The sequence below is a fragment of the Gorilla gorilla genome, chromosome 20 (genome assembly GCF_029281585.2).
Source record: "Gorilla gorilla gorilla isolate KB3781 chromosome 20, NHGRI_mGorGor1-v2.1_pri, whole genome shotgun sequence".
In the NCBI taxonomy this organism is placed as follows: Eukaryota; Metazoa; Chordata; class Mammalia; order Primates; family Hominidae; genus Gorilla; species Gorilla gorilla.
Window position 1 is genome coordinate 65,694,949 of NC_073244.2, and position 17,937 is coordinate 65,712,885.

Sequence of the window (17,937 nt, forward strand, 5' to 3'; positions counted from 1 at the left end):
TTTTTGTTTTATTTTTTTATCTAAGACAAGGTATCTGTTGCCCAGGCTGGAGTGCGGTGGCACTTCTAACCTAGATCTCTTGGGTTCAAGTGGCCCTCTTTTCGGGATAGAGTCTTCTTTGCTCTGTGGCCCTGGCTGGAGTGCAGTGGCAGGAACTCGGCTCACTGCAATCTCTGCCTCCTGGGTTCAAGCAATTCTCCTGCCTCAGCCTGTCGAGCAGCTGGGGTTACAGGCATGTGCCACCACGCCGGGCTAATTTTTGCATTTTTATTGTTGATTGATTGACTGATTTTTGAGACAGAGTCTGGCTCTGTCACCCAGGCTGTCGGGCAGTGGTGCGATCTTGGCTCACTGCAACCTCCACCTCCCACCTCAGCTTCCTGAATACCTGTCTCCAGGCATGCACCACCACACCTGGCTAACTTTTGTATTTTTTGTACAGATGAGGTTTCACCATGTTGCCCAGGCTGGTCTTGGACCCCTGAGCTCAAGTGCTCCTCACACCTGGGCCTCCTAAACTGCTGTGATTAATGGTGTGAGCCACCGTGCCCCACCCTTACTTGTGTGTTTCTGCTCAAATTTTATTAAGGAGCTTTTATGGCCTCGCCTGTGGTCTGTCCTGGAGGATGTTTGTGTGTGTGACAATGTATATTCTTCAACATCTTAGATTCCATTTTGGGTGCCTCCATGGGGACTGTGTGTCCCTGTACTGGAACCCAAGTGAACACTTGGCTCAGAGTCCATTTGCTGTTCTCTAGAAATCCAGCCTAATTCTCTTGTGCAAATACAATGTATATCTAGTAGGCATTGCTTTTTCTTTCTGGAGACAAAACACAGGAGGATTGCCCCTTGATGAACAGGACTAACCTGCTGATTCTTTGAAGCAAGGAACTGGAGATGGTCCTTTTAGGGATTTATGCTCTGGATTCCAGAAAACATGCAAACAGGGCCAATAAATGCATCTTTATTTTTGTGTCCATTTTGACCTGGTCAAGGAAGATTCCAACAAAAAATCCACAGTGCCGGAGCAAGAAGATCTCAGGCTGTGTCCCTCTACAGGGAAGCGCTTTCTGTTGTCTGAAAGAAAGGAAAGTGCATCCTTTTAGAGTGTTACTGTTTGAGAAAAGCAACGTTGAAGTTGATGCTGATTGTAATACATTTGCAGAGCATGCTTATCATCAGACTTGGATGATGTTGGGTTCTGTTTTTGCTTTGTTTTTTTTTCCAAGACAGTGTCTGTTGCCCAGGCTGGAGTGCGGTGGCACTTCCCACCTAGATCTCTTGGGCTCAAGAGGTCTTTTTTTATTTTTCTTTCTCAAGAGAGAGTCTGGTGGTGACACTCACCCAGGCTGGAGTGCAGTGGTGCAATATCAGCTCACTGCAGCCTTCCCCTCCCCGGTTCAAGTGATTCTTTCACCTCAGCCTCCCGAGTAGCTGGGATTACAGGTGTGGGCTACCACGCCCGGCTAATTTTTGTATTTTTAGCAGAGACAGGGTTTTACCATGTTGGGGAGGCTGGTGTCAACTCCTGTGCTGAAGTGATCCACCTCCCTTGCCTCCCAAGTACTGGGATTACAGGCGTGAGCCACCACGCCCGGCCTCAAGTGGTCCTCTTGAGTCAGCCTACCAAGTTTTGGGACTACATGGGGCATGCCACCACACTTGGCTAAGTTTTTATTTTTATTTTTATTTTTTTTTGAGACGGAGTCTCACTCTGTCGCCCAGGCTGGAGTGCAGTGGCGCGATCTCGGCTCACTGCAAGCTCCACCTCCCGGGTTCACGCCATTCTCCTGCCTCAGCCTCCGGAGTAGCTGGGACCCCAGGCGCCCGCCACCACGCCCGGCTAATTTTTTGTATTTTTAGTAGAGACGGGGTTTCACCATGTTAGCCAGGATGGTCTCAATCTCCTGACCTTGTGATCCGCCCGCCTCGGCCTCCCAAAGTGCTGGGATTACAGGCGTGAGCCACCGTGCCTGGCCGATAGTTTTTAATTTTTGATAGAAAGGGAATCTCTCTTGCCTAAGATGGTCTCAACTCGTGAGGTCAAGGGATCCTAAAGGTGTGAGCCGCCTTGTCCTGATGACCCATTTCAAATGTAGCTGACATGGCCAGGCATCGTGGGGCACACAGTCCCAGCTACTGCAGAGGCCGGGGTGGGAGGGTCCTTTGATTTCCAGGCTATACCATGAGCTGATCACACCTTTGATCCCGAATAGCTGGGATTACAGGCAGCCACCGCCACGCCGGCTAATTTTTATTTATTTACTTATTTTTTCAGACGGTGTTTCCCTCTTGTTGCCCAGGCTGGAGTGCAATGGCACGATCTCGGATCACTGCAACCTCCACCTCCCTGGTTCAAGCGATTCTCCTGCCTCAGCCTCCCGAGCAGCTGGGATTACAGGCATGCATCACCACACCCAGCTAATTCTTTGTATTTTTAGTAGAGATGGGATTTCTCCATGTTGGTCAGGCTGGTCTTGAACTCCCAACCTTAGGTGGTCCACCCACCTCAGCCTCCCAAAGTGCTGGGATTACAGGCACGAGCCATTGTGCCCGGCCCATTTCATTTATTTTTATGTGTGCTGCTGAAGCAAGCACTTATGTGTAGGAATTGTTCTTCCTGTGAGCATATGTTGGCCAGCCTGGACCACATACCAAGATCCCATCTCTTTAAAAACACAGATTACGTGGCACCTGGCACCTGGTCCCAGAGACTTCATTTGGGTTGATCATTTGAAACACTAGCCTCCCAGCAATTTAGTGTAATCAATCCAAATCATGTGTCCTTCATTAAGAGACTAAGAACGGCTCCACATCTATCCAGTCTATTTTGTAATCCCCAACGGATGTCAATATTAATAAAATTTCTTTTTTTTTCCTATTCATTTGTGTCTTTAGTTTTTCTTCCCCAAAAACTTGCCATCATTTCTCGGAATAGACCTGCTTTCTCTGCAGGAAGGGTGTGGTTGATTCAACCCTCACCCACTAATGCCAACCCCAGTGAGTTCTTTTGACTACAGCTGCCCTGTTTATCCTATTTTCTGTGGGTAACGATTCCAAGGTACCATTCCACCGGGCAAAAGCTCACATCTAAGTGTCAGTTGCTCAGTAAGATGTGAAATGTTTGCTGTGGCTAATATAAGAAACAAACTATTGTAGACAAGATGAATCTCAGTGGCAGTGATAAATGTCGCACAAGACAAAACCACAGATACTTTCTTTTTTTTTTTTTAGACAAAGTTTCACTCTTGTTGCCCAGGCTAGAGTGCAATGGTGCGATCTCGGCTCACTGCAACCTCCGCCTCCTGGAGGTGATTCAAGCGATTCTCCTGCCTCAGCCTCCCAAGTAGCTGGGATTACAGGCATGCACCACCATGCCCAGGTAATTTTGTATTTTTAGTAGAGACGGGGTTTCGCCGTGTTGGTCAGGCTGGAACTCCTGACCTCAGATGATCCTCCCACCTCAGCCTCCCAAAGTGCTGGGATTACAGGCGTGAGCCACTGTGCCCGGCCAACCACAGATACTTTCACGAAAGCCTTTAGGGCCCTAGAAGGGGCTCCCTAGTAACAGATGGGATGCACAACAGCTCTTGTTGCCACAGTGAGTGATGCCTGTTCGTCCAGCCCTCAACACCTTCTACTCCATGGAAATTATGCCTGCACTGGTTTACAGAACCTCCCTTGACTTGGGTTGAGGTAGAGCTGAAGGGAACCTCAGTGTCCCTTGCAGGTGGGATGTGCACAGCTTAGCAAGAGCACGGAGGTGGAGTGCATGGGCTTTGAGTTTTTATTGGGAAAATGAAGCTGAAATGTAGGGTGCATAACCACATCATAAATGCACATTTGATTTAATTTTTCTATTTTATTTTTATTTATTTATTTTGAGATGGAGCCTCGCTCTGTTGCCCAGGCTGGAGTGCACTGGCCTGATCTCAGCTCACTGCAACCTCCACCTCCTGGGTTCAAGCAATTATTGTGCCTTAGCCTCCCAGGTAGCTGGGATTACACACATGCTTCCATGCCCAGCCGATTTTTGTTATTTTTAGTAGAGACGGGGTTTCACCATGTTGGCCAGGCTGGTTTCGAACTCCTGACCTCAAGTGATCCGCCCACCTCGGCCTCTCAAAGTCCTGAGATTACAGGCGTGAGCCACAGTGACCAGCCTAATTTTTCTATTTTAGAGACAGTGGTCTAGCTATGCCACCCGGGCTAAACTAGGCTTTAGAGATCTTCCTGCCTCTGCTCCTCCACGGTCTCTGGTAGTTTGGACTACAAATGAACATTAGCATATTTGCAACCACCACCACTCTAGTTTGGAAGATTTTTATCACCCCAAAGAAGCTTATACCCATTTGCCTTCAGTACCCACCCCCCTCTTCCACTCAGACCCTGGCAACTACTCTATATCTCTCTACCTCTGGATTTGCCTCTTGTGGGCATTTCATAAAAACCAGTCTTGAATGGGTGGCCTGTTGTGACCACTTTTAATATAATGAGTTGGTTCTGGTTGTCTGAAGTGTGAATCTTACCAATGATTACCAGGTGGTCCCTGGAGGGAAGCAGGAGGCTGGGAGAACTGGGCAGAACATCCTTTGGGAATGGAGTGAGGCAGGCAGACCCTGATATCTGGGAAGCTCACAAGGGTGGAAGACCCCATCTTCCTCTCTGATAACTGCAAGGCGACCCTCCTGGGGCACTGGATGGAGTGAAGGCATCTGGACTGGGAACACCAGGGCATTGCACTGGTGCAGGCAGGATGAGCCGAGGGGAAAGGAGTGCCAGGCATCATTCTCTGGTGACAGTTTGGGTTTGATCTGGATGGAGCAGGCGTCTTCTGGTAGAGAGAGTCCCTGGGATTTTTGCTCTGCTCCTGGCTGTCTTTCAGTCATGGAATCTGATGACAAAGGCTCCCACTCTGGGCCACTTCATTTGGTTTCTGGAGCCCTGTGGTCCTTTCTGCCTGGACTCAGGATCTTTTGGGGAAATTTGGGACCTGGCAGGACATCTGCACAATCCATAGAAATCCCTGAGAGCCCCTTCCCTTTGCTGACATCTCCGTATTCCTACCTATTGCCTTCCCAAAAAAGACCCTTATCTGAATTGCCAAAGGGGGCTACCCAGAGCAGGGAAACCCGGTTAAATTTGTATTTCAGATCAACGGCATATCTAGAATCTACTCCAACAAGAAGTGATTTGTTGTTTAAGTGTGAGAAATTTTTTTCCCCTAATTTTAAATACGGAACCCATCGTGAATTTGGCTGTCACCTTTGCGCAGGGGCCGTGGGAACCTATCATTTCATTGTTTAATGTGTGCTGCCAAAGCAAGCACTTAAGTGTGGGAATTATTCTTCACGTGAGGATACAATAGACGGAACGTTATTACTTTTTTCTTTCATAACTGAGATTTTATTGGTTGAAGATCGGTACAGACATTTCCATTTGTACACAATTCTTAACCATGTATTGGTTAAGAAAGCCATGTATTGTAAATCGTTTTGTTTTGTTTTGTTTTGTTTTTTTGAGACGGAGTTTCGCTCTTGTTGCCCAGGCTGGAGTGCAATGATGCAATCTCGGCTCACCACAACCTCCGCCTCCCGGGTTCAAGCAATTCTCCTGCCTCAGCCTCCCAAGTAGCTGGGATTACAGGCGAATGCCACCATGCCCGGCTAATTTTTTTTTTTTTTTTTTTTTAAGTAGAGACAGGGCTTCTGCCTGTTGGTCAGGCTGGTCTCGAATTCCCGACCTCAGGTGATCTGCCCGCCTCGGCCTCTTAAAGTGCTGAGATTACAGGCGTGAGCCACCGCACCCGGCCATGTATTATAATTCTTCTACAAAGTTATTCCGGCGACTTTCCAGCTTAAAATTTGGAAGCACATTTTCCTTAAGAGGCTATCAAGTACCAGTATCTTCACATGTTGATCAGCTGTTACGGACGTCCCTCCAATTCACAATTGAATAGCATGTACCCTACATATTCAAATTTTTCATCTTTCACAGCGCAGAAACAAACTTACTAGGAAAACAGAACTACCACCATCAAAGATGTTACAGAGTCCATACAATTCTAACAGGGAGAGCCATGGTCAAGGAGTGGTTTTCTTTAGGAAACAATTCCAAAATACGACATGAGAATAGAAGTAATTTAAAATGTTCAAGACACTAAATGCGGAACTGATTCCATATTGCCATTTAATATGCTTTGTATTATAGGATATAAACACGAACCCTGGCCGGGTGCATTGGCTCACGCCTGTAATCCCAGCACTCTGGGAGTCCGAGGTGGGCGGATCACCTAAGGTCAGGAGTTCAAGGCCAGCCTGGCCAACATGGTGAAACCCTGTCCCTACTAAAAATATGAAAATTAGCCGGGCATGGTGGTGCACGCCTGTAATCCCAGCTACTCCGGATGCTGAGGCGTGAGAATCGCTTGAACCCGGGAGACGGAGATTGCAGTGAACCGAAATCACACCACTGCCCTCCAGCCTGGGCGACAAGAACAAGACTCTGTTTCAAAAAAAAAAAAAAGTTTCTGGAACTACTGAAAAACTTGCATTTACAAAATAGTTGATAAAAAGATTCCTCTGGGTTTTACAAGAAGGGAGACAGGGAGCACTGATGAGACGTGGTATATGGTGAATCAGACTGGGCATCAGAGGCTGGGCCTCCTCAGTTTTCCTTTCCCCATTTTCTGCAGATAAATCTTTAGTTTCTTGGTTAGCCACTTTGGCCCGTTTTCCCTTTGCTCCCCTTTGCCCTTCTGTTCACACTTTTTTGTCTGAAGATGTATCCTTCGTTGCTGCCTTTTTCGGCTTCATTTCCACTGTTTTTTTTTTGTTTTGTTTTGTTTTGTTTGAGACGTAGTTTCACCCTGTTGCTCAGGCTGGAGTGCAATGGCGTGATCTCGGCTCACAGCAACTTCTGCCTTCCGGTTCAAGCGATTCTCTTGCCTCAGCCTCCCGAGTAGCTGGGCTTATAGGCGCGCACCGCCATGCCCGACTTATTTTTGTATTTTTAGTAGAGACGGGGTTTCACCATGTTGGCCAGGCTGGTCTCGAACTCCTGACCTCAGGTGATCCGCCCGCCTCAGCCTCCCAAAGTGTTGTGATTACAAGCGTGAGCCACCCCACCCGGCCTCGCTTCCACTTTTGCAGGAGCAGGTTTAGCTGACAACCGCGCGATCTCCTCGTGGGCTCTTCCTTGGCGGCCCCTTTGGCGGAGCTGACCTTCCTCTTGGGCATCCTTGTGGCGGAGAGGGCGCGTGCCGGCTGTCTGCGGGCCGCGGCTGCCGAGAGCCTTGGCGAAGCTGGGCTGCCTGGTCGCTGCGGCTCCTCCCGCCGCCCGAGCTGCTGAGACCCACAGCCGGGGGGGTGGGAGAACCGAATGGAACTCGAAACTTTCTTATTTTGAGACAGGATCTGGCTCTGTCACCCAGGCTGGAGTGCTTGGCTCACTGCAACGTCTGCCTCAAGTGATCCTTCCACCTCAACCTCCCAAGTAGCTGAGATTACAGGAGCGCGTGCCACTATGTCTGGCTAATTTTTGTACTCTTTGTAGAGATGGGGGTCTCGCTATGTTGCCCACGCTGGTCTTGAACTCCTGGGCTCAAATGATCCTCCTGGCCTGGCTTCCCAAAGTGCTGCTTGTAACGCCAGCAGTTTGGGAGGCCACAGTTGGCGGGATGGATTAGCTAGCAACAAACATACCAGGCAGAGAATGGTGCTCTCTCAACTCTCAGTCAGCAAGGGGCTAGTATATATTGAAGGGGCTCAGGGCATGTCACCCCAAAGTCATAGCGTCAGCACATGGATTATTTCGACCTGGAAGCCTGTGGGAAAAAGCAGATGCATCTGACCTCCCCCTTCCTACGTAAAAGTAGATCGTAAAATTTATCATGAGAAAAACGCCCTTCCTGCGCCAGGAAGAGAAGAATGTTCCTATCAGCAGGGGCCAGGAGTCCATATGCTAAACAACTCAGCTACTAACCCTTATCTTCCTTAAGTTCCCCACTGTTTCCTGGTCACTTCCCCTAGCCCAAGCCCCTTTGTCTTGTCACAATCACACAATTTATCATTCTTTTTTTTTTTTTTTTTTTTTTGAGGTGGAGTTTAGCTCTTGTTGCCCAGGCTAGAGTGCGATGGCACAATCTTGGCTCACCGCAACCTCTGCCTCCTGGGTTCAAGCGATTCTCCTGCCTCAGCCTCCCAAGTAGCTGGGGTTACAGGTGCCCACCACCACGCTCGGCTGATTTTTTGTATTTTTAGTAGAGATGGGGTTTTGCCATGTTGGCCAGGCTGGTCTTGAACTCCTGATCTCCGGTGATCTGCCCGCCTCAGCCTCCCAAAGTGCTGGGATTACAGGCATGAGCCACCGCGCCCGGCCATCATTCTCTTTTTTGTTTTGTTGTGGTTGTTGTTTGAGACAGAGTCTGGCTTTGTCACCCAAGCTGGAGTGCAGTGGCGCGATCTCAGCTCACTGCGACCTCTGCCTCCCAGGTTCAAGCAGTTCTCATACCTCAGCCTCCTAAGTAGCTGGAACCACAGGCATGAGCCACCATGCCCGGCTAGTTACAGGGTTTTCCTATGCTCTCCAGGCTGGAGTGCAGTGGCGCAATCATAGCTCACTGCAGTCTTCAACTCCCGGGCTCAAGCAATCCTCCCACCTCAGCCTCTTCAACTGCTGGGATTACAGGTGGTAGCCATCATGCCCTGCCCCAGAGAAGTCTTTAGGCTTCAGCCAGGCACGGTGGCTCAGGCCGGTAAACCCAGCACTTTGGGACGCTGAGGTGGGAGGATTGCTTGTGCCCAGGAGTTGAAGGCTGCAATCAGCTGTGACTGCACCACAGCACTCCAGTCTGGGCAACAAAGTGAGACCGTGTCTCAAAAAACAACACCGTAGGCCCAGCACGGTGGCTCCTGCCTGTAATCCCAGCACTTTGGGAGACCAAGGCAGGCGGATCACTTGAGGTCCAGAGTTCAAGACCAGCATGACCAACATGGTGAAACCCCGTCTCTACTAAAAATATACAAATTAGCCAGGTGTGGTGGCAGACACCTGTAATCCCAGCTACTTGGGAAACTGAGGGAGGATAATTGCTTGAACCCGGGAGGCGGAGGTTGCAGTGAGCCAAGATCGCGCCATTGCACTCCAGCCTGGTTGACAGAGCAAGACCCTGTCTCAGAAAGAAAGGAAAAGAAAAAGAATACAGCAGAAGGTACCCAGAGAGGCCAGTGTGGATGTACAGCGAGCGCATAAGATGCTGGTTAGGGATAGGCGCGGTGGCTCACTCCTGTAATCCCAGCACTCTGGGAGGCCCAGGCAGGGGGATCACCCGAGGTCAGGAGTTCAAGACCAGCCTGGCCAACATGGTGAAACCCCGTCTGTACTAGCAAATACAAAATTACTTGGGTGCGGTGGCACATGCCATAATCCCAGCTACTCCGCAGGCTGAGGGTGGAAAATCGCTTGAACCCGGGAGGCGGAGGTTGCAGTGAGCCGAGATCGCGCCACTGTACTCCAGCCTGGGCAACAAGAGCGAAACTCCGTCTCAAAAAGTTAAATAAATAGGCCGGGCGCGGTGGCTCACGCCTGTAATCCCAGCACTCAGGGAGGCCGAGGAGGGCGGATCACGGGGTCAGGAGATCAAGACCATCCTGGCCAACATGGTGAAACCCCGCCTCTACTAAAAATACAAAAACTTCGCCCTGTATGGCGGCGCGCGGCTGTATTCCCAGCTACTCGGGAGGCTGAGGCAGGAGAATTGCTTGAACCCGGGAGGCAGAGGCTACAGTGAGCCGGGATCACACCATTGCACTCCGGCCTGGGCAACAAGAGCAAAACTCTGTCTCAAAAAACAAAAAACAAAAAAACAAAAAGAATCAAGTAAGTCGAAGCCACACTGGTAACAGCCAATTTTTGTGAACCAAGGGAGTGTCAGTTCAAGAATTCACATAGATGTTTACTTTTGCTATCTCCTATGTGCCAAGCAAGATACAGGTTCTGGGCAATCAGAAACAAAAGAGACTCACTCGTTCCTCTCACAGTACTCAGTCGTTACTGAGATAAGGACAAAAGAAAATGTCCTGTCTGGAATGCAGGGAAACCAGAACTTCAGGTCAGGGGACATTTCCATTGAATTGTATGGAGTTGAAGCTGAAAATACTTTTTTTTTTTTTTTTTTTTTTACATCACGACATGGTTTATTACGTGATTTTTTTACTATACAAACAAAAAATACAGAAATGCAATATGTGAATACAGCTAAATGCAGAATGGTGACTTTTTTCTCTTCAAGAGGCCATGATTCCCATTTCTAGTAAAATAAAGAGACCACATACACGTTGGTTATCAGATTCACAATTTTGCCTAGAAATGATCTATAAATGCATTTTCCCCCCTGCTACCTACCGTAAAGCGTAAAAAGGGAGTTAAAGCAAAGTTTCCTTGTTGGTTCCTACCATATGAAAGATGCTATATTCTATTTTAGCAGGGTCAATATATGGAAAATATCTAAATTAAATGTTATTACAAAAATGAAGCCGCAATGAGATTCTGGCTAAAGAGGGCACTAAATGAGAATAATATGTATTTAAAGAATCCAAAACAAACAAACAAAAAGAGGTTGTTATAAAAAGCTCTAGGTGCACTGTAAGCATATAGGGGTTTTTTTCATGTGTTTTTTTTTTAAACAATGGAAGTGTCAAAAAATAGGGTCAACTGTGTTAGACTAAATTACATTATTGTATATGCTGCATTGAATGGAACCTTTGTATTATAATTATCATAGAGAAGCACAGTTTGCATCATATTATGGCAATTCATCGTCAATGAAAACCTTCCAGAGTCCTTTTATTTTGGAATCTCCTGTAAACTATCAAACCACCAGAACATGATTGTACAACAGTAAAATGTTCTCTTGCATTAAACTGAAGAGACCTGTTTAATAAAAAAAGAAAAAGAAAATGTAGGAAAGGTACTTAGAGCTGTTACTTCCTAAGTACACAACACCCTAGACAATTCGAGGCATCTTAATCTCCATCAAGAACAACAACAACAGAAATAATTTTTGTCATGTTGTTAAATCCATCATTATGGATCAAACTGGTGCAAATTGGTCAAGTGAATCCAACAAACACTGATGTCCAAGCTGGCATATTGGCAACTAATACACAACTGGTGGTCAATAGAGAGTTTAAAAGATCTTCCCTTTCTTCTTGTTATTTTCCAAGGTTCTCGAAGAGTTCTGTTGCTCTAAAATACATTGTTGAGCTTCCCAGATTGCTTTCGCATCCTCAAACTGACGACGTTTCTCCTCTAATTCTTTGTGCTGTGCTCCCAAATTCTTTTTCAGTTGCACATGTCACCGCTGGAGCTAAATCACAGCACAATATATACCCCAAGGATACTGCCTTCCTTTGACCCTTCTGCCATTAACTTCAGTGATAATATCACTATCCACCACAGCAAGAGGTAAACGGTCCTTTATCTTTTTAACACGTTTCTTTTCTTCTTCATCATCTGTTTCTGGAAATTCATATATTTTAATTTTATGTTCTTGGATTTCTTTCATTATCTGTTTTGTAAACTGTTGGCATTCCTCTGGTGTGAGTGTGTCTGCTTTGGCAGTAAGTGGGATGATATTCACTTTTTCATGCAAATGTTTCATAAACTCAATATCCAGTGGTTTAAGTCTCAACAAAAGGCAATGTCAAGTAGCTACAAACATGCACTACCCAATCCTGCCTGAAGGTGGGAGTCTTCAGTTATGTAATGGTCCTGTTATCAGGCCTCTGGCGTCTGCTCACTCGCGATTCTGCATTTAGGTAGTCCTCAAATTTACTATCAATGTAATCGATAACAGGCTGCCAGCAATTACTACTATCCACTGCATCTCCAAATCCTGAGGTATCAACTATCGTGAGCAGCAACTAAACACCACCTTCTTTGATTAAAACTTTGGATTGTTCCATCCAGGCTTCTATTTTCCCATAGAAGTCCAAAAAACGCCCTTGTTTGTTAAGTTGATATATGTAAACCTTTTCTCCAGGCTGTTCCTTGAGGTTTACATAATTGGGAACTCCTTCAAGCATCTGTAAATAAACCTTTTCAGCTGTAGATCTCTCTATTTTCAGTTAATTTGCAGACCACCAACTATAGGAGCCAAGTTGAAAGAGGAAAAAGTTTCTCTTCCCAGCACTTTCTTTAAGATGCTTTTCATTGCTTCCCAACTGGAGGCCTCGCCCCTCCACCCACCTGCCCTAGTCCTCAGCTGCCTCCAGTTCTGTCCACTTAAATACAGACTCCCGGTACTAGAGAACTTTTTTTAAATTTTGTTATTATTATTATTTTTGACACAGAGTCTTACTCTGTCGTCCAGGCTGGAGAGCAGTGGCACAATCTCAGCTCACTGCAGCCTCTGCCTCCTGAGTTCCAGCGATTCTCCTGCCTCAGCCTCCTGAGTAGCTGGGATTACAGACACGCGCCACCGTGCCCGGCTAATTTTTGTATTTTTAGTAGAGTCGGGGGTTTCACCATGTTGGCCAGGCTGGTCTTGAACTCCTAACCTCAGGTGATCCTCCTACCTCGGCCTCCCAAAGTGCTGGGATTACAGGGGAGAGCCAATGTGTGCACGGCCCAGGTATTAAGGAATTCAATCTCTATTTCTCACCAATGAATTAGGCTCTGGAAGTTAGTAGATTTTAACAAATACTTGTTAAACTAAGTTCTTCTCAAAGGTCTTTAGGAATATTCAGTAAAAGAGGACTCTGTAAACTAAAAACCAGTTCTGTTCCAGTAAATCCTCAACAGATGGAGAAAATGAGGCTATGCCTCACCCCTTCCCCTTAGGGCCTCCACATTGATTAGAGGAGGAATTCTCCTTTTAATGACTGACTGAGCTATCACTGCTCTCTGTCAGTAAAAACAGCAGCAAAAAAAATGTCTTGGCTGGGTGCAGTGGCTCATGCCTGTAATCCCAGCACTTTGGGAGGCCGAAGTGGGCAGATCACCTGAGGTCAGGAGTTTGAGACCAGCCTGGCCGAAACCCCATCTCTACTAAAGATACAAAAATTAGCCGGGCGTGGTGGCAAGTGCCTATTGTTGTACCTGAGCGAGTTAGAAAAACGCCACACTTTGAGACGAATTAAGAGTCCTTTATTAGCCAGCGCCTGAGAGACGGCTAAGGCTTAAAATTCTCTCAGCCCGGAGGAAGGGGCTTGATTAACTTTTATACCTTGGTTTAGGAAGGGGGGGCGTCTAGTTAAAACAATTTTACAGAAGTTAAGTAGTCAAAAAGTTAAAAGGATAAATGGTTACAGTAAAGTAAAACAGTAAAACAGTTCCAGGTGCAGGGGCTTTAAGACTATTACAAGATGATAGACACGGGGCTTTGGGTGTTATCAATCAGACGAATTCTTGGGGACTGCGGATATAGCTTGCCACAGTATCTTATCAGTTAATTGCATTCTTGGATGTGCTGGGAGTCAGCTTGCACAAGTTAAGTCCTTGAGGAAGGGACTGCCAGTGAAAGAGCCAAGATGGAATCTGTCTGGCTTTCTTAGCTAAGGGAGAGTCAGTTCAGGTGGAAACAAGGCTAGGTGATTAAAGGAAAGGGAGAGTCTAAAAACAGGGTTAGTAAAAACCAGGTTGGGTATTACACTATAATCCCGGCTGCTTGGGAGGCTGAGGCGGGAGAATCGCTTGAACCTGGAAGATGGTGGTTGCAGTGAGCCGAGGTCGTGCCACTGCACTCCAGCCTGGGTGACAGAGCGAGACTCTGTCTCAAAAAAAAAAACAAATTTCTTGGCTAGGCGCTGTGGCTCATGCCTATAATGCTAGCACTTTGGGAGGCCCAGGCCGGCAGATCGCTTGAGGTCAGGAGTTCGAAACCACTCTGGCCAACATGGTGAAACCCTGTCTCTTCTAAAAATACAAAAAAGTTAGCTAGGCGTGGTGGCAGACGCCTGTAATCCCAGGTCCTCGGGAGGCTGAGGCAGGAGAATCGCTTGGACCCGGCAGGTGGAGGATGCAGTGAGCAGAGATCGCACTACTCACTGCCCTCCAGCCTGGGCGACAGAGTGAGACTCTAACAACAACAACAACAAAAAAAAAAAAGAAAAAGAAAATTCTGACATCAAGCTCATCGAAATGTATTCTTCCCTTTCCTCAGCTGCTGCCAAGGTGCTCGGTCCTTCCGAGGAAGCTAAGGCCGCGTTGCAGTGAGGCCCTCACTTCATCCCGCGACTAGCACCGCGTCCGGCAGTGCCAGTCCCACACTCGCCCGCGCCATGGCCTCCGTCTCCGAGCTCGCCTGCATCTACTAGGCGCTCATTCTGCACAACGATGAGGTGACCGTCACGGAGGATAAGATCAATGCTCTCATTAAAGCAGCTGGTGTAAATGTTGAACCTTTTTGACCTGGCTTGTTTGCAAAGGCCTGACCAATGTCAACATCGGGAGCCTCATCTGCAATGTAGAGGCTGGTGGAGCTGCTCCAGCTGAGGAGAAGAAAGTGGAAGCAAAGAAAGAAGAATCCGAGGAGGCTGATGATGACATGCGCTTTGGTCTTTTTCACTGAACCTCTTTTTATAACGTGTTCAATAAAAAGCTGAACTTCAATTAAAAAAAAAAGAAATAAATGTATTCTTTGCATCTGGCATAGTGTGCCCAGCGCGTGTGATCCCAGCTATGCAGGAGGATCATTTGAGTCCAGGAGTTCCAGTCCAGCCTGGGTTAACAGGTAGAACCCCTTCTCTGGAAAGAAAAAAATGTAAAAAGGCATTCTTTGTGTATTATGTTTTTGAAACAGGGTCTCCCTCTATATCCCAGACTGGAGTGCCTTGGCCTCATCACAGCTTACTACAGCCTTGACCTCCTGGGCCCAAGCAGTCCTCCCACCTCAGTCTCCGGAGTAGCTGGGACCACAGGTATGCACCACCATGCCCGGCTAATTTTTTATTTATTATTCTCTTTCTCTTTTCTTTTTTTTTTTTGAGATGGAGTTTTGCTCTTGTTGCCCAGGCTGGAGTGTAATGGCGCGAACTTGGCTCACTGCAACCTCCACTTGCTGGGTTCAGGTGATTCTCCTGCCTCAGCCTCCCGAGTAGCTGGGATTACAGGCACCTGCCACCGTGCCCACCTAATTTTTGTATTTTTAGTAGAGACGGGGTTTCACCATGTTGGCCAGGCTGGTCTTGAACTCCTGACCACAGGTGATCCACCCGCCTCAGCCTCCCAAAGTGCTAGGATTACAGGCGTGAGACACCACGCCCAGCCTAAATAATTCTTTTTTTTTTTTGAGACAGAGTCTTGCTCTGTCGCCCAGGCTGGAGTGCAGTGGCCCTATCTCGGCTCGCTGCAACCTCTGCCTCCTGGGTTCAAGCGATTTTCCTGCCTCAGCCTCCCAGGTAGCTGGGATTACAGGCGTCTGCCACCGTGCCCAGCTAATTTTTATATTTTTAGTAGAGACAGGGTTTCACCATGTCGGCCAGGCTGGTCTCGAACTCCTGACCTAGTGATTCACCTGCCTCGGCCTCCCAAGGTGCTGGGATTGCAGTGTGAGCCACCACGCCCAGCCATATATTTATATATATATGTATATATGTGTGTGTGTGTGTGTGTGTGTGTGTGTATATATATATATAATTTTTTTTTTTTCTAAAGATGAGGTCTCCCCATATTGCCCATGCTGGTCTCAAACTCCTGGCCTCAAGCCATCCTCCCACCACAGCCTCCAAAAGTGCTGGGATTACAGATGTGAGCCACTGCACAGGGCCAAAAAACCCCACCTTCTTTTGGGGGTTAGTAGGCACCTGAAGCCAATAATAATAATAAAAATAAAAAAGAAACCAATAATAATAGGCCGGGCATGGTGGCTCGCGCCAGTAATCCCAGCACTTTGGGAGGCCGAGGCAGGCGGATCACCTGAGATCGGGAGTTCGAGACCAGCCTGACCAACGTGGAGAAACCCCGTCTCTACTAAAAATACAAAAAAGTTAGCCAGGTGTGGTGGCACATGCCTGTAATCCCAGCTACTTGGGAGGCTGAGGCAGGAGAATCGCTTGAACCTGGGAGGTGGAGGTTGCGGTGAGCCGAGATCGCGCCACTGCACTCCAGCGTGGGCGACAGGAGCGAAACTCCGTCTCAAAAAATAAATAAATAAATAAATAAATAAACGGGCACCTGAAATCTCTTTTTCCGAAGCTGCAAATTATCCAATTCATGCCTTAGAATTTAGTCACGTTTCCAGGCCTGTCCCCTGACTTCCGTTTCCATTTCCTCAGTGATGTCCCCCAACCTCTCTGCAGATCCAAGCCTTTTCATTGAGGCCATTTTACACATCAGCACCATCCAACAGAACTTTTTTTTTTTTTTTTTGAGACGGAGTCTTGCTCTGTTGCCAGGCTGGAGTGCTGTGGCCCTATCTCGGCTCACTGCAACCTCTGACTCCCTGGTTCAAGCGATTCTCCTGCCTCAGTCTCCTAAGTAGCTGGGATTACAGGCACATGCCACCATGCCCAGCTAATTTTTGTATTTTTAGTAGAGACGGGGTTTCGCTATGTTGGCCAGGATGGTCTCAAACTCCTGACCTCATGATCCGCCTGCCTTGGCCTCCCAAAGTGCTGGGATTACAGGTGTGAGCCATCGTGCCCGGCCCATCCAACAGAACTTTATATGCAAGGATGCACCTGTTCTGTACCTGCACTATTCAATATAGTCCTGATGTGGGCCAGGTGCGGTGGCTCATGCCTGTAATCCCAGCACTTTGAGAGGCTGAGCTGGGCAGGTCACTTGAGCCCAAGAGTTTGAGACCAGCCTGGGCAATATGGTGAAACCCCGTCTCTACAAAAAATACTAAAATTATCTGGGCATGATGGTGGGTGTGTGTAGTCCCAGCTATTCAGGAGGCTGGAGGTGGGAGAATCTCTTGAGCCCAGGAGGTCAAAGCTACTGTGAGCCGTGATAGTGCCACTGCATTCCAGCCAGGGTGACAGAGTGAGACCCTGTTTAAAAATATATATATATTTATATTTATATGTATTATTATATGTAATATAAAAATATATATATTTATTTATCCTAACCTCCGAAAGTGCTGGGATTACCGTCGTGAGCCCCCAAGTCCAGCCTAATTTTATTTTTATTTTATATTTATTTATTTATTTATTTATTTATTTATTTGAGACAGAGTGTCGCTCAGGCTAGAGTGTAGTGGCACGATCTCAGCTCACTGGAACCTCCATCTCCCGGGTTCAAGCAATTCTCCTGCCTCAGCCTCCCGAGTAGCTGAGATTACAGGCACACACCACCACGCCCGGCTAATTTTTGTATTTCTACTAGAGATGGGGTTCTACCTTGTTGTCCAGGCTGGTCTCCAACTCCTGACCTCAAGTTATCCTCCCCCTCAGCCTCCCAAAGTGCCAGGATTACAGGCATGAACCACTGCACCCGGCATATTTATTTATTTTTTTTAGACAGAGTCTCACTCTGTCACCCAGGCTAAACTGCAGTGGCTTGATCTCAGCTCACTGCAACCTCCGCCTCCCTGGGTCAAGCGATTCTCATCCTCAGCCTCCCCAGTAGCTGGGATTACAGGCTCCTGCCACCATGTCTGGATAATTTTTGTATCTTTAGTAGGGCGGTTTCACCATGTTGGTCAGGCTGGTCTCAAACTCCCGACCTCAAGTGATCTGCCTGCCTTGGCCTCCTAAAGTCCTGGGATTACAGCCGTGAGCCACTGGGCCTCGCCTTTTTTTTGTTTTTCTTTTTCAGACAGAGTCTCATTTGGTCGCCCAGGCTGGAGTGCAGTGGCCCGATCTTGGCTCACTGCAACCTCTGCCTCCTGGGTTCAAGCGATTCTCCTGCCTCAGCCTCCCAAGTAGCTGGGATTACAGGCTCCTGCCACTACGTCCAGGTAATTTTTTTTTGTATTTTTAGTAGAAA

At 47.5% G+C, this 17,937-nt stretch overlaps 1 non-coding gene and 2 pseudogenes across 1 annotated transcript; 2 read left to right on the plus strand and 1 right to left on the minus strand.

Annotated features, from left to right (window-relative positions):
- The first annotated feature begins 1,027 nt into the window (after positions 1 to 1,027).
- Positions 1,028 to 1,138, plus strand: MIR519A-2 (microRNA mir-519a-2). The gene has a single exon (NR_128601.1). It is a non-coding gene; the product is annotated as a microRNA mir-519a-2 (primary transcript).
- Positions 1,139 to 10,938: 9,800 nt separating this feature from the next.
- Positions 10,939 to 12,352, minus strand: LOC101141885 (septin-7-like; annotated as a pseudogene).
- Positions 12,353 to 14,126: 1,774 nt separating this feature from the next.
- On the plus strand, positions 14,127 to 14,572 carry LOC115931559 (large ribosomal subunit protein P1-like; annotated as a pseudogene).
- Positions 14,573 to 17,937: the final 3,365 nt, after the last annotated feature.